The sequence below is a fragment of the Dama dama genome, chromosome 23 (genome assembly GCF_033118175.1).
Source record: "Dama dama isolate Ldn47 chromosome 23, ASM3311817v1, whole genome shotgun sequence".
In the NCBI taxonomy this organism is placed as follows: Eukaryota; Metazoa; Chordata; class Mammalia; order Artiodactyla; family Cervidae; genus Dama; species Dama dama.
In genome coordinates, this window is record NC_083703.1 from 62875308 (window position 1) to 62889365 (window position 14058).

A 14058-nucleotide genomic window follows, 5' to 3' on the forward strand; every position below is an offset into this window, starting at 1 on the left:
GACTTTAATAGTTTATTATGTTGGTTACTGGAAATTGAACTCAACAATGGCCGTCATCCAATGTGGTTGAGATGCTAGAACTTCCCAGGCTTTAAAGTTTTACTTAATGAAGGCTTTACTTAAAGTAAGTCTCCCAAAGGTTTAGGAGATAGGACTGTTGGAGTGGATTTATCTTTTGCAAATACATGCACCTCCCCCAACACCATTATCTCCTGAGGGGGCCCAAAGAACATCTCTTCACTAGAAAATTGAAAAATAGTTTACATTAGGAGAAGAGCATCAGTATCCTTGAAGAGCTCTATGATGGCTTTCTGTTTCTTGGGAAATGTGACCGTTGAGAAGGCCTCCCTAAAAAAATGGTTAATGGGACTTCCCTGGTGGTCCAGTGGTTAAGACTCCATGCTTCCACTGCAGGGGGCACAGATTTGATCCCTGGTTGGAGAATTAAAATCCCATATGCCATGTGGTGCTGCCAAAAGAGAGAGAGAGAAGGATTCCTTTATTTCAATTGGGATGATGAGATATAAAAAAAACAGAGCAAGAGCAGAGCTTAACTGGCAGAAACAAGATGGCAAGCTCATTTTAATGAATAGCAAGGATAAATTGGTCATTGGACTATTTGGCAGTTGCTAATTGATCAGTCTCCCTAAAAAGGAACTAGTCCATCTACTAAATGTTAATTGATCAGGGGACTCTGCAAGTTTGGTATGCAGAAACCTGACTCGGGTTGCCAAAAGGGAGAATCAGAGCCTCTCATCCAGTTTCCAGTTATGTTAGTTCAGAATCAGGAAGATGCTGATGGAAAGGAAGGCAAAGGATCCTGCAATATGGCCGCAGTGTATACCGTAAATCTTCCTTCAAGTCTCTCCCAGATTGGCCCATGGACATTTATCATAATCATGGTGTGCTATGGAAAAAAATACCCCAAACTTTTAGGAATGTGAGATACTGGCTGCGAATTTATGTAATTTTCTGGGAACCCAACTTTCCAGGTCCACTAGTTAAAATGGGCTTCTGTTTTTCAAGTGATAAATGGGATTTTGGTACAAGTTTGATTCAGAGTGGACCCAATAATTATGGGGACCCATTCTGTGATTATTTCCCCAGTTCATTCATGTATAACTGGAAGAGATATAATTAGCAACTGACAGAATCCCCAGATGGCTCTCTGATCTATAGAGTGAGAATTGTTTTAGGAGACAATGGCAAGCAGAAACTCCTGGAGTTTTCTCTTGTCACAGGAAAATAAACCAAAAGCAGTTGGAGGAGTTGAAGAGACAAAGGTTATAATTTAGATTTGAGAGACAAAAGGATGCTGATACTTGTAACATGCAGGATCAGTTTACAGAAGAGGGAGGCGAGAGAGAGTGCAAGCTCAAGCTCTTGAGAAATTGGCTTATGTAATTATGGAGGTTGGTTAAGCAAGACCAAAACCAGTAGGTAAAGCTACCAGGAAGGGAAAAGCCAGAACTGAAGCTGCATCCCACAAGAAATCTTTCTTCTCTTTTTCCTTCTGTTCCTCCTTCTTGTTCTTCTTATTCTCTGTCTTCTTCTATCTTGCTCCCTCCCCCTCAGCATTGCTTTAAAGGTCTTTCAACTGATTGAATTTGTCCTACCTAAATCATCCAAGATAACCTCATTTACATAAATTCATCTCATTATGGACTTTAATTACATCTAGAAACTCCCTTCAAAGAAGCACTTAGATTTGTACCTGATTAAATAACTGGGGACTGTAGCCTAACCAAATTAACACACTGAAAAAGAAAATCATATTATTATCCCATCCCCACTTAACACAACTGCTCACTGTCCACAGCGCCTAGCACCTGGGATCCACTATTGCCCTGGGAAACATTTTTTGACCCTATACCAAGCTGTAGGAACCATCAGAATCAGCTTGCTTTTACTTGTCAATGCTATCAACACACCTTCACAGTTTTGCTTTGGGTCAGTGAGCATCTTGCTCTCTACCATAATATAGTTTGCAGGACTTCCCTGGTGGTCCAGTGGTTAAGAATCTGCCTGTCAATGGAGGGGACATGTGTTCAATCCCTGGTCCAGGAAGATTTCACACGCTGCAGGGCAATTAATCCCAGGCACCACAAGTACTGAAGGCCACTCTCCCTAGAGCGTTTGCTTTGCAACAAGAGAAGCCAACACAAAGGGAAGGTCATGCACCACAACTAAAGAGCAGCCCCCGATCAATGCAATTAGAGAAAGGCCACACACAGCAACAAAGACCCAGCACAGCCAAAAATAAGTAAATAATAAAAGTGCACAATTTTAAAATAATAATAATATGGCTTGCAAAAATATTGATTATCTTGACATCAAAGAACTTTACATACATCCAATACACTGTTAACATTATGCTTGTTAGATGTGGTGAGCAGAAATTAGCAAGAAATTTAAATGCATTATCAAAATACTCAAGAGCAAAAAGATGAGACAAAATTTCATGAAAACCCAAGACCCCACCACTGTGATGAAACTTGAAAGGACAATGGTTTGGAGCATGTCAGGGTGTCCCTCCAAGATAAATAAAAAATTGTTGTGCCCTGGCAATGCCTATTCTTACAAAAAGGCACAAAGCTTCATGAGCCATTTTGATTTTTAAGACAATATATAATACAACTAAGGCTTCGCAGGTGGTGCCAGAGGTCAGGAACCTGCCAATGCAGGGGACACAAGAGACTCAGGTTCAATCCCCAGGTTGGGACGAGCCTCTGGAGAATGAAATGGCAACCCACTTCAGTATTCCTGCCTGGAAAATCCTATTGACAGGGATGGGGAATACATGTAACTCCATGGCTGATTCATGTCAACGTATGACAAAACCCACTGCAATGCTGTGAAGTAATTAGCCTCCAACTAATAAAAATAAATGAAAAAAAAATTTTTGTAATAAAATTAAAAAAATAAAAAAATTTTTAAAAAAAGAAAATCCTATTGACAGAGGAGCCTCGTGGACTACTATCCACGGGGTCACAAAGAATTGGACATGACTGAGCACCCACACACACGCATACATATCACAGTTAAAAGTGCTTTTCTGATGGCATGTACTAACTCGTAAGGTACCAGATTTGAGTAGGAATCAGAGCAAGAAAAGTCTCTCCACCAAGCAGTTCAAGCTTCTCTACCACTTTGTCCTTATGACCAAGACAGAGCCAATTATCCTTTTAAAGTATCTTTAGCAAACAAGGGTGTTGTATTGATGTTCTGGCAAACTTTAATAAGAGAAACACAGCACAAAATTTTGGAGAAAACTCCAGCATTTTGCAGAAAAGTACTATCCTATTGTGCAGATAACTGTTTTGATTTTGAAAAACAGCTCCTGTCTTGAAACTGAGTCCTGGTAGAGATGACCATCTAACTATGAGATATCAAATGACTGTGTAACCTGAGATGCCCTTTCTAGAGTACGTGTAGTCTGATCTATCAGGTTTTGATATTGGGCATGTACAGCAATAATCCTTGTCCAGTTGGAAACAGTGTATAAGAGACAGCCTGAGCAGGTCCTAAAGTCACAAGTAATTTATACATTTGACTGCTTGCAAAGAAAAAAACATGCTATTATTTTCATTTACATTATGCCCAATACTCTCTGAATATTAAACACTAATTCTGATAAACCCTTAATGTACCACCATTCCAGGGGGAAGGAAGAACACCATCCAGCCAGGTTATGGCAGGTTGAGAAGAATCAGTCATTTCTACTCACTGTAATAAGCACATCTTCTTGATATGGGTTTGCCTTTCTGTCCCTAGTGATTCAGCCATCATCACTATCTGTGGTCTGACAGAATGCCTATTTACACTTATGGTATCCCAAAGAACGTTGGTTCTTTTTTTTTTTTATTGTTACAGAAAAAGCTTTCCACATTGGTTAGGACTAAGACGTGAAAGACCATTGTTTCAACAATAAAACAACAGTTACGTGAAATCCACACTTTTTCTTAAAGTCATTGAAATGAACTAAATTCAAAATGAACAAACCCTGCATAGATGATCAAAGAATAGTGGCCTCTATAATATCTGGGGTCAATTGTCTAGTTTAGATAAATATTCCGGTGGAGTGAAACCCAAGTGTGCCCTAGGTGGAGATACTTTGCTAAGAAGAGAGACCAGCACTCAGTGACTGAGGACAGAGGCTGGCTGGCATCTACTCTCTGAGTCATCTCAACCAGTTGGTTGGTTGTGACTCCTGCAATGAATGCTGTCTGGTGGGCACTGGTGCAACACAAAGATTCACACCTGTTAGTAACCCTCCTACATTGTTGGTGGGACTGTAAATTAGTGCAGCCACTATAGAAAATAGCATGGAGCTTCCTTTAAAAAAGAATTGCCATATGATCCAGCAATCCCACTCTTGGGCGTATATCCAGAGAAAACTCTAAATCAGAAAGATACAAGCACAGCAATATTCATAGCAGCGCTATAAACAATAGCCAAGACATGGAAGAAATCTGTGTCCATCAACAGATGAACATCTAAAGAAGATGTGGTATATATATATATATATATACACACACAATGGAATAGCAATCAGCCGTATAAAGAAAAATGAAATAATGCCATTTGCAATAACACGGACAGAAGTGGAAATTATCATACTAAGTGAAATAAGTCAAACAAAGACAACTATCATATGACATCACTTATATGTGGAATCTAAAATATCATACAAATGAATTTGTTTACAAAACAGAAACAGACTCACAACACAGAAAACAAATTTTTGTTTACCAAAGGGGAAAGGTTGTGGGGAGAAATAAATTAGGAGTTTGGGATTAGCATATACAAACTACTATATATAAAATAGACAAACAACACAGTCCTGCTATAGGGCACAGGGAACTATATTCAACATCCTGTAATAAACAATAATGGGAAAAATATGAAGAGGAATATAAGACTTCCTCAGCAGTCAAGTGGTTAAGAGTCAGCCTGCAAATGCAGGGGACACAGGTTATATCTCTGGTCCTGGAAGGTTATGCATGCCACGGAGCAGCCAAGCCCATGCTCCACAACAAGAGAAGCCACCGTCTGAGAAGCCCACGCACCACAGCTGGAGAAAGCCCATGCTCAGCAACAAAGATCCAGCACAGCCAAAAATCATAAACAAATGTTTATTAAAAAGAAAAGATATGTGTGTAACGATCTATATATATATATAACTGAATCATTTTGCTACATACCAGAAACTAACACAACATTGTAAATCAACTCTACTTCAATGTTTAAAAATAATAAATAAAAAATAATAATAATAATAAATAAAAGGGGAACTGATCGCGTGCGCGCGCGCGCACACACACACACACATATTCACATTCTTTGTATTGTCTCAGTCCATTCAGGCTACTATAATAAGACACCTTAGCCTGAATGGCTTATAAATAACAGAAATTTATTTCTATACTTCTGCAGGCTGGGAAGTCGAAGATTAAAGAAATGACAGATTCTGTGTCTGGTGAGCCTTCACTTGCTGGTTCATAGATGGCCATTTTTTTGCTGTGCCTTTACATGTCAGAAGGGGCACGGGAGCTCTTTGGGGCCTCTTTACAAGGACACTAATCCTGAAAACTTCATGATCTAATCATCTGCCAAAAGCCCCACCTCCAAATACCATCACATTGGGTGTTAGGTTTCAACATATGAATTTCAGGGGGACAAAAACTTCCATTTATAGTGGTATTCACTCCCATTGTCCATTCATGCACCTCTTCCCCAGACCCATCCAATATCCTCGATCATCCAATATTGTTCCTTCCAGTCTTTTGACCAATAAGCTCTTCATCACAGCCCACAAGTCCACGTGTAGCCTTAGCTCAGGCCACTGTCTCTGCACAGAGCAGGCGACAGGCACACGGCCTAAAGCTCTGTCCAGAGAGACGGTCTGGGCTCCTTGTGAGAGGCGCTGCAGTGCTGAGCAGACCTTTTTCATGTCATATCAGCGTGCCAAGCCGATCCACTCATGAGTCAGATTTCGAAAACTTTTCTCCTCTGTCAGTTGGTTGTAGAAAACTTCTATAAGGCCACAGATGTCGAGGAGAAGATGCCAATGCAACAGTGAGAGGTGACGTTGGATCTGAGTCACCTGCTTATGTACCTTATTTGTACCCTCTGAACTGCTCAGGACTAATCCTGGATAGGACACTTACAGTGTATGACGTATGATGTATGATTTATGATCCTGGGCCAGCCTGACTTTTTGGCTTATTTTGCTGGTTCAGGCTGTACCAAGCTCATGAGGAGTAGTTCTGGCCACACGGTTATTTGAGAGCCCACAGTCAGACACAGTTGTCTACCAGGGGCTGGTATTAAGCTAGGTGCTATTTTCCAAATGATACATAGTTCTCTGCAGCAGATGACGTGGCCTTGTTCTAGAACTCCAAGGGGTATGCATTATGATTTTCTGTTGGCACTTAACAAAGGCTCCACCTGGTATTATATCCTATCACAAAAGCTTCTTATACCTAACTTGCTCTTGCTTTGTTTCACATTTATTTTAGCTACTCTAACTCCTTAACATCTCCATGTGAATTTTAAGAATAAATTTATCAATTTTGCAGGGATTTTTAATGGAACTTCATTGAGTCTGAAATCAAACTGGAGGAGAAAACTTATTAACAATATTGAGTCTTCCAACAGAACATATCTCTCCATTTATGTAGATCTTTTAAAATGTCTCTCGGCAATATTTTGTAGTTTTCAGTGTACAGATCTTACATACCTTTTGCCATATTATTCCAAAGTATTTAATATTCTTAATGTTATCAGAATAATACTGTTTTAATGTCAGTTTCCAATCGTTCATGGCTAGTATGTAGACATGTAACTGATTCTGTTTCTTGACCTTGTATTCTGTAACTCTGCTAAGCTCACGCATTAGTTCTAGTGACTTTTCTGTAGAGTCCATCAAACTTTGTGTTGATGATCATATCATCTGTGAATAAAGCTAGTTGATGTCTCTCTTTCTGATCCAGATGTTTAATTTCCTTTCCTGTCTAGGTAGAACATCCAGAACAACATTGAACAGAGCTGGTGTGAGCAGACATCCTTGTCTGGTTCTTGAAATTAGTGGGGAAGCATTTAGTCTTTCACCGTTAACTATAATGTTAGTTATAGGTTTTGTGTACAATATTAGTTGTAGGTTTTGTGTAGATGCCCTTTATCAGACTGAGGAAGTTTCCTTCAATTCTTAGCAAGATGAAAGTTTTTATCAAATCTAGATGTTGGAGATCTATGAAATGCTTTTTCAGTATCTACTGAGTCGTGTAATTTTTCTTCTTTAGTTTGTTAATGTGGTGATTTTCAAATGCCAAACCAATATTTCATTCTTGAGATAAGCCATATCTTGAGATAGTCAAGATATGTTACCCTTTTTTTACATTGCCACATTTAAATCACTAAAATTTGGCGGCGGGGGGGGGTTGTCTCTGTGTTCACAATGGACATTGGTCTGTATTAGTCTGGTTTTGGCATTAGGGTAAGGCTGGCCTCATAGAAGAACTTGATAAGTCTTCCTTCCTCTTCAGTTTTCTGGAGTAGCTTGGATATAATGTCGTGTTTGGTGATGACATGATCTTAGCCTAGTGTTTCTGTGTGCTAAGGCTTTTTCTACAAATTCAATGTCTGTAATAGATATAGAGATTTTCAGGTCATCTATTTCTTCTAGGGAAGCTCTGGTAATTTGTGTCTTTCAAGGACTTTATTTTTGTCTAAGTTGTAGATTTTATTGTCACAGAATTCTTCATAATATTTCTTTATTAACCTTTTAATATCTGTGAAATCTGTAATACTGCCACCCCTTTCATTCCCAATATTGGTCACTTGTGTCCTCTCTCTTTCCTAATCTCTCTGACAAGATTTTTTTCAATTTTATTAATCTTCTAAGAGAAACAGCTTTTGATTTTATTGATTTTCTCTATTATTTTTCTGCATTTATTTCATTTCTACTTTGATTTTTATTACTTCCTTGCTTCTGCTCCCTTTGGGTTTAGCTGACTCTTTTTCTAACTTCTTAGAATGGATGCTGAGGTCTGATGTGTGTAGTAAGGGCTCAGGCACATTCCCTCCTTCCCACTGGCTGACATTTAAGGCCAACATTGTGGCCCTGAATGGCTGGTGCTCCTGGATGACCCGCCTTCCCCCGTCCTCCTGAGAACACCTCCTCTGTGCAGGCCCCTGGGCTGGATGAAGTCAGCTTCTGCCCCCTTGTGGTCCAGAGCGTGCACGGTTGTGGGAAGACCTGCAGTCTTCACTCCCCTGGTGCACCAGCAACTCCGGCTCATTGAAAATCTTTGATATTCACCATGCGGGTCCCACGGACTCTTTAGCAGTCTCTGTAGAAGACAAGAGGAAATGCCACTGGACAAGGCAGGCTCACAGAGCCCAGAATGAAGGGTGAGGACTGTGAGTCAATTTATCCAGAGACAAACTAGCACCTACCATAATCAGACAGCTTCACACTTATGGGTGCGTGTCTGTGGGCAAGTGCCCCCATCTCTCTGTGTCTCAGGCTTTGCCTCTGTGAAATGGGGCAACAAGAAAGCAGGCCTCAAGGGTTGTTGGGAGGAGTCATCAAATTAATCTACAAAGAATGCTTAGAACAGAGCCTGGCACTGATTCGGAGTTCAATGAGTCTGCTCTTGTTACTCTTCCTGCCTCTCCTTGTGCTGCCTGTGGGGGCTATGGATGGTGTTGGGGAGCACAGAGGAGTGTAGGGTGGGGAGCTTGGTGGGAAATGAGTGACAGCTCCTCTGATCTCCCTCCTGCGGGTCTGGCTGCCTGGTTCCTGCCCCAGCCCCACCTCCCACAGCTGGGTGACTTTGGGAATCTTACTTAACCTCTCTGTGCCTCTGCAAAGGGAGGCCAATAACAACAGTACCTACCTCAGAAGGTGGTGTGGGGGACTAACTAAGCAATTACAAGTAAAGCACTTAGATGGCCCCTCAGGCACAGTCAGCACTCAACAAATGTTGATTAGTATCCTCACTCTTATTTCAGCTAAATGGACCTCCTGCACCCTGTAGAGCAGGATGGCCCAGAAGCTCATTCCCAGGTCCCACATGCAGGGAGACTCTGACTCCATTGCTCAGGGGTGGCCTAGAAATCTGCATTTTCACAAGGACCACCCATCCCTCCAAAAGTACTGCAATGCCCCGGAAACCCCAGCTCTTCTATCTTCTCTTCCCCTTCTCCAGGCCACGGTAAAACCCACTGTCATCATTTTTTGTTAAATTCCAATATTCCATTCAGAAAGGCCCCCACCTCCATTTTTAGGGAAATTTGTATGTGGGTTAAAGTTCTAATCTTGTGTGATAAATAACATATCAATGAATAAGGATCCCATTCCTTAGACGAGTGATTCTCAATGAGTGGACCAAGCAGGGCTGTCCCAAACCCTGCTGATTGAGGTGCAGGAGGCTGCCTGTTACCCACTTGCTCTGCTGCTCCCTGAAGTTTGAAGACCTCTGCCCTGGGGGACCTTAAGCCGTCTTAGAGCGCAAGGAGATGGGGGAAGCCACTCCCAATGGCCACAGGAGGGCACTCGTACACAGCACCTGCACAGCCATCATTCTGCCAGGGGCGCCTGTCCCCTTTCTCGGCTGGATGCCCCTCCCTGGAGCCATGGATGTGAGCCGGGGCCTCTTCTGGGCACATGGCCACTAACTGCTTATCTGATGGTCCCAGCCACACCCAGTTCTTTTGTTCCTCTGACCTAGTGAGCCTCTTCCCACAGCAGGGCCTTTAGCCTTCGGTTCCACCTGCTGGCACCTCTTACATAAGTACCCAAGGCCAGCTCCATCTCCTTCTCCTGGATCCAGTTCAGAGGCTACTTTCTCCAGAGAACCTCCCTAACCCTTGTCTAAAGTGACCTTCCTGCAATTCCCAGTCTCACCTCACTTTCCCCCTTCAATACAATTTGTAATTATTTCATGTATTATTCATCTTTTGTCCTGATTCTCTCACGAGACTATAAGCTGCAAGAGAAGCAGAGATCCTGTTATTGCCCAAGCCAAGTACAGTACCTGGCACATAGTGGGCCCACAGGAAATAGTGGTTGAGTGGACAAATCAATGTTCCTCCAAGTCAAACTCTTGGAAAGCCAACTGTTGTTGTTCAGTTGCTCAGTTGTGTCTGACTCTTTGCGACCCCATGGGCTGCAGCATGACAGTCTTCCCCGTCCATCACCATCTCCCCTAATTTGCTCAAACTCATGTCCAGTGATGCCATCCAACCATCTCATTCTCTGTCGCCCCTTCTCCTCCTGCCCTCAATCTTTCCCAGCAACAGGGTCTTTTCCAATGAGTCAGCTCTTCACATCAGGTGGCCAAAGAATTGGAGTTTCAGCTTCAGCATCAGTCCTTCCAATAAATATTCAGGATTGATTTCCTTTAGGATTGACTGGTTTGATCTCTTAGAATCAAAAGCCCGCCATCTGATTGGACATCTGCAATCCAAGGGACTCTCAAGAGTCTTCTCCAACACCACAATTTGAAAGCCAATTACCTACATGCCTTAGGGGGACCACAGAAATTCTGCTACTGTGAGCAACATTTTTAAACCAAGTACATATATGTTTATCATCACAAACCCAAGATTTCATCACATTTCCAAATGTCTCCCCAAAACGTAAAGAAGCCTGTTCTAAGGAAAGTTATTTGAAATAGTATTGGGATTGCTAATGGGTGAAGTCTGGGGTGTCCAGCAGCTCCATCTTCCAAAGGGAAACAGCGTCTCACTGCTCTGGGAAGGCAGGCTGCTGGGTTTCTCTGGGTCCCCGTCCCCTCACGTATGGCAGGAGGGTAGAATGAGATCTCGCATGGAGCAGGCTTAGCATGGTGAATGAGGCCATCAGATAAATATCATCACCACCCTCGTATGTAGCTGCTTACAGAGGAGCTGAGTATCCCTCTAGAACCTCCTTCTCTAGGAGCACCAGCAGGGACAGAGGTGGGACAACACTCAGCTAGCTGTAGTCTTTCCCTTAAATGTCAACTCTACCTTCTTGGGCAGGTCTTTTCTCTGAATACCCCCTCCCCACCAGCCAGGTCTCCCCTCACTGTGCCCTGGCTTAGCTCCTCCTACCTCCACTCCACAGCAGAGCCAAGCTTCATAAGCACACGCTCACTGAAGACTGTCTGTTCCCCGTGGGTATGTGAGCACCATGAGGATGAGGAACCTGCCTGGATGCTCAGAGCCATGGTGCCTGACACATAGCATTCAACACTTCAGTGCTTTGCTTGTTGAATGAATGAGCACGAAGCCCACCATCTGATTGGACATCTGCAAATTCCCTCCAGGCACTGGAGGCACACAGCCCTGCCTTGTAATTCCTGGTAGAATTGCCCAAACAGCCACGCGCTCATTTGCAGATACCCTCAGGAGAGGTGGCTCCCTAACATGCTGTGCATTTTCAGTGTCCTGGGCACCATCTCCAGGCTAATCGTATGTGGTGTCATTCACTCCGCCAGCTTCTCCAGTTTACAGGTGAGGAAACAGACTCAGAGAGGCGAGGGTGAGAGTAACCACAATCATAGTTACCAGGATTTTGAGCATCGCCCTGAGCATGATTCCCCTTAATCCTCACTATAGCCCTGAACGATGCTCCTCCTCCTTTTACAGATCTGGAAACCAAGTCTTCCAGGAGGGAAAGCCAGGATTTGCATCCTGGTTTGTGTGACTGAGAAGCCCATGCTCTTAACCACGTGTGATTATGCATTAAGCTGACTCCAAATCCAGGGCTCACCCCTGAGTAGTGCTTCCTGTTCCCAAAGCATGCCCCAGACCTGGAAAGTATACACCTTCCATGTCATCATTTCTTTACACTCAGTGGCCGTGAGAACCACAGCCCGTGATGAGTTGGGACTGACAGCCCCTACCCTCACCTCCGGTTCACACCTCCAAAGAGCCAAGGACAACAGTGCCTTCTCTTCTCCAATTTTCTTAACAAAATAATAACAAAATCCCGGCTGGTTACACAAGACCAGGAAGACTAGAAAAGTACATTTCAAAGTAATTAATATTCCACAAACATCCTCAAGGGGATCATGAACCCTGAGAGAGAACCTCAAATCAGGAAAGCTATCACCCTGAACTGATGCTTTTGATTTACAAAACCAGAAATGAAGTGTCCAAGAATGGCCCAGGGCTTCAGAGAAATTCACATAGGACCTGCACTTCCTCCCCCTGCCCCCGTGGGGGGAGCATGGGAAGGGGAAAGTGCCTTTGTCTCAGAGCTCATTGCAGCTGACTTGTGGGGCCCAGACCCTCAAGCTCTTTGCAGCCGCAGGGGAGTAGAGGAGAGACAGAGTGGTAGGGGTTGTAGTCAGAGAGGCCACAGGGACCCTGCAGGCTCTGGGAGGCTTTGCATAGAGTTTGGCTTTTTCTTTGGGAAACTGGAGGGTTTTAAGCAGAGGAGTGCATGGTCTAATTTAGGTCTCAAAACGATTACTCGGGCAGCTGTATGCAAAAGAGATTGTAAATAGGCCATGAAGGAAGCTGAGACACCAGCTAGGACACACCTGCAATAACTCAGGCCAAGATGATGGTGACTGAGGAAGAGCTGTTAAATGTGGTCAGATTTCGGGAGTGTTGACAGGACTTCTGGACAGATGGGTTGTGAGAGATGAGGAAAGAGAAGTCAAGGGGGACCCCAAGGGCTGCAGCTGGAGCCACTGGATGGATTGGGATACCATTTCTCAAGAAGGTGAGGACAGGGGATTTGAGCTGAATTCTCTATGACCCTCAACCCAGAGCAACAAGGTAAACTTATACTTTGCAGTGCTTTGATTTCAAGGCTCTCTCTCCCCTCCCTGTAAATCTTAACCACAAACCACCCATCCAATGATTCAGTCATTCTTTTGTGCCAACTAACAAACATTGCTAGTAACTGCCACATGGTAAACATGGGAAGCACTAGACACATGAAGATGGATTAAACTCACACCCTGTCCTCAGAAACATTTACTTTAGTGCGGAATTTAGAGACCAACCAAAAATGCAGCCAAAGATGGAGAAGCTCTATACAGTCAGCGAAAACAAGACTGGGAGCTGACTGTGGCTCAGATCATAAACTCCTTATTGCCAAATTCAGACTTAAATTGAAGAAAGTAGGGAAAACTGCTAGACCATTCAGATATGACCTAAATCAAATCCCTTATGATTATACAATGGAAGTGACAAATAGATTCACAGGATTAGATATGATAGACAGAGTGCCTGAAGAACTATGGATGGAGGTTCGTGACTTTGTACAGGAGGCAGTGATAAAGACCATCCCCAAGAAAAAGAAATGTAAAAAGGCAAAATGGTTGTCTTACAAATAACTGAGAAAAGAAGAGAAGCTAAAGGCAAAGGAGAAAAGGAAAGATACACCCATATGAAAGCAGAGTTCCAAACACTAGCAAAGAGAAATAAGAAAGCCTTCCTCAGTGATCAATGCAAAGAAATAGAGGAAAACAACAGAATGGGAAAGACTATTAGAGATCTCTTCAAGAAAGTTAGAGATACCAAGGGAAAATTTCATGCAAAGATGGACTCAATAAAGGACAGAAATGGTATGGGCCGTACAGAAGCAGAAGGTATTAAGATGAGGTAGCAAGAATACACGGAAAAACTACACAAAAAAGATTGTCATGACCCAGATAATCACGATGGTGTGATCACTCACATAGAGCCAGACATCCTGGAGTGTGAAGTCAAGTGGGCCTTAGGAAGCATCACTACAAACAAAGCTAGTGGAGGTGATGGAATTCCAGTTGAGCTATTTCAAATCCTAAAAGATGATGCCGTGAAAGTGCTGCACTCAATATGCCAGCAAATTTGGAAAACTCAGCAGTGGTCACAGGACTGGAAAAAGCCAGTTTTCATTCCAATCCCAAAGAAAGGCAATGCCAAAGAATGTTCAAACTACCACAAAATTGCATTCATCTCACATGCTAGCAAAGTAATGCTCAAAGTTCTTCAAGCCAGGTTTAACAGTACATGAACCGTGAACTTCCAGATGTTCAAGCTGGATTTAGAAAAGGCAAAAGGACCAGA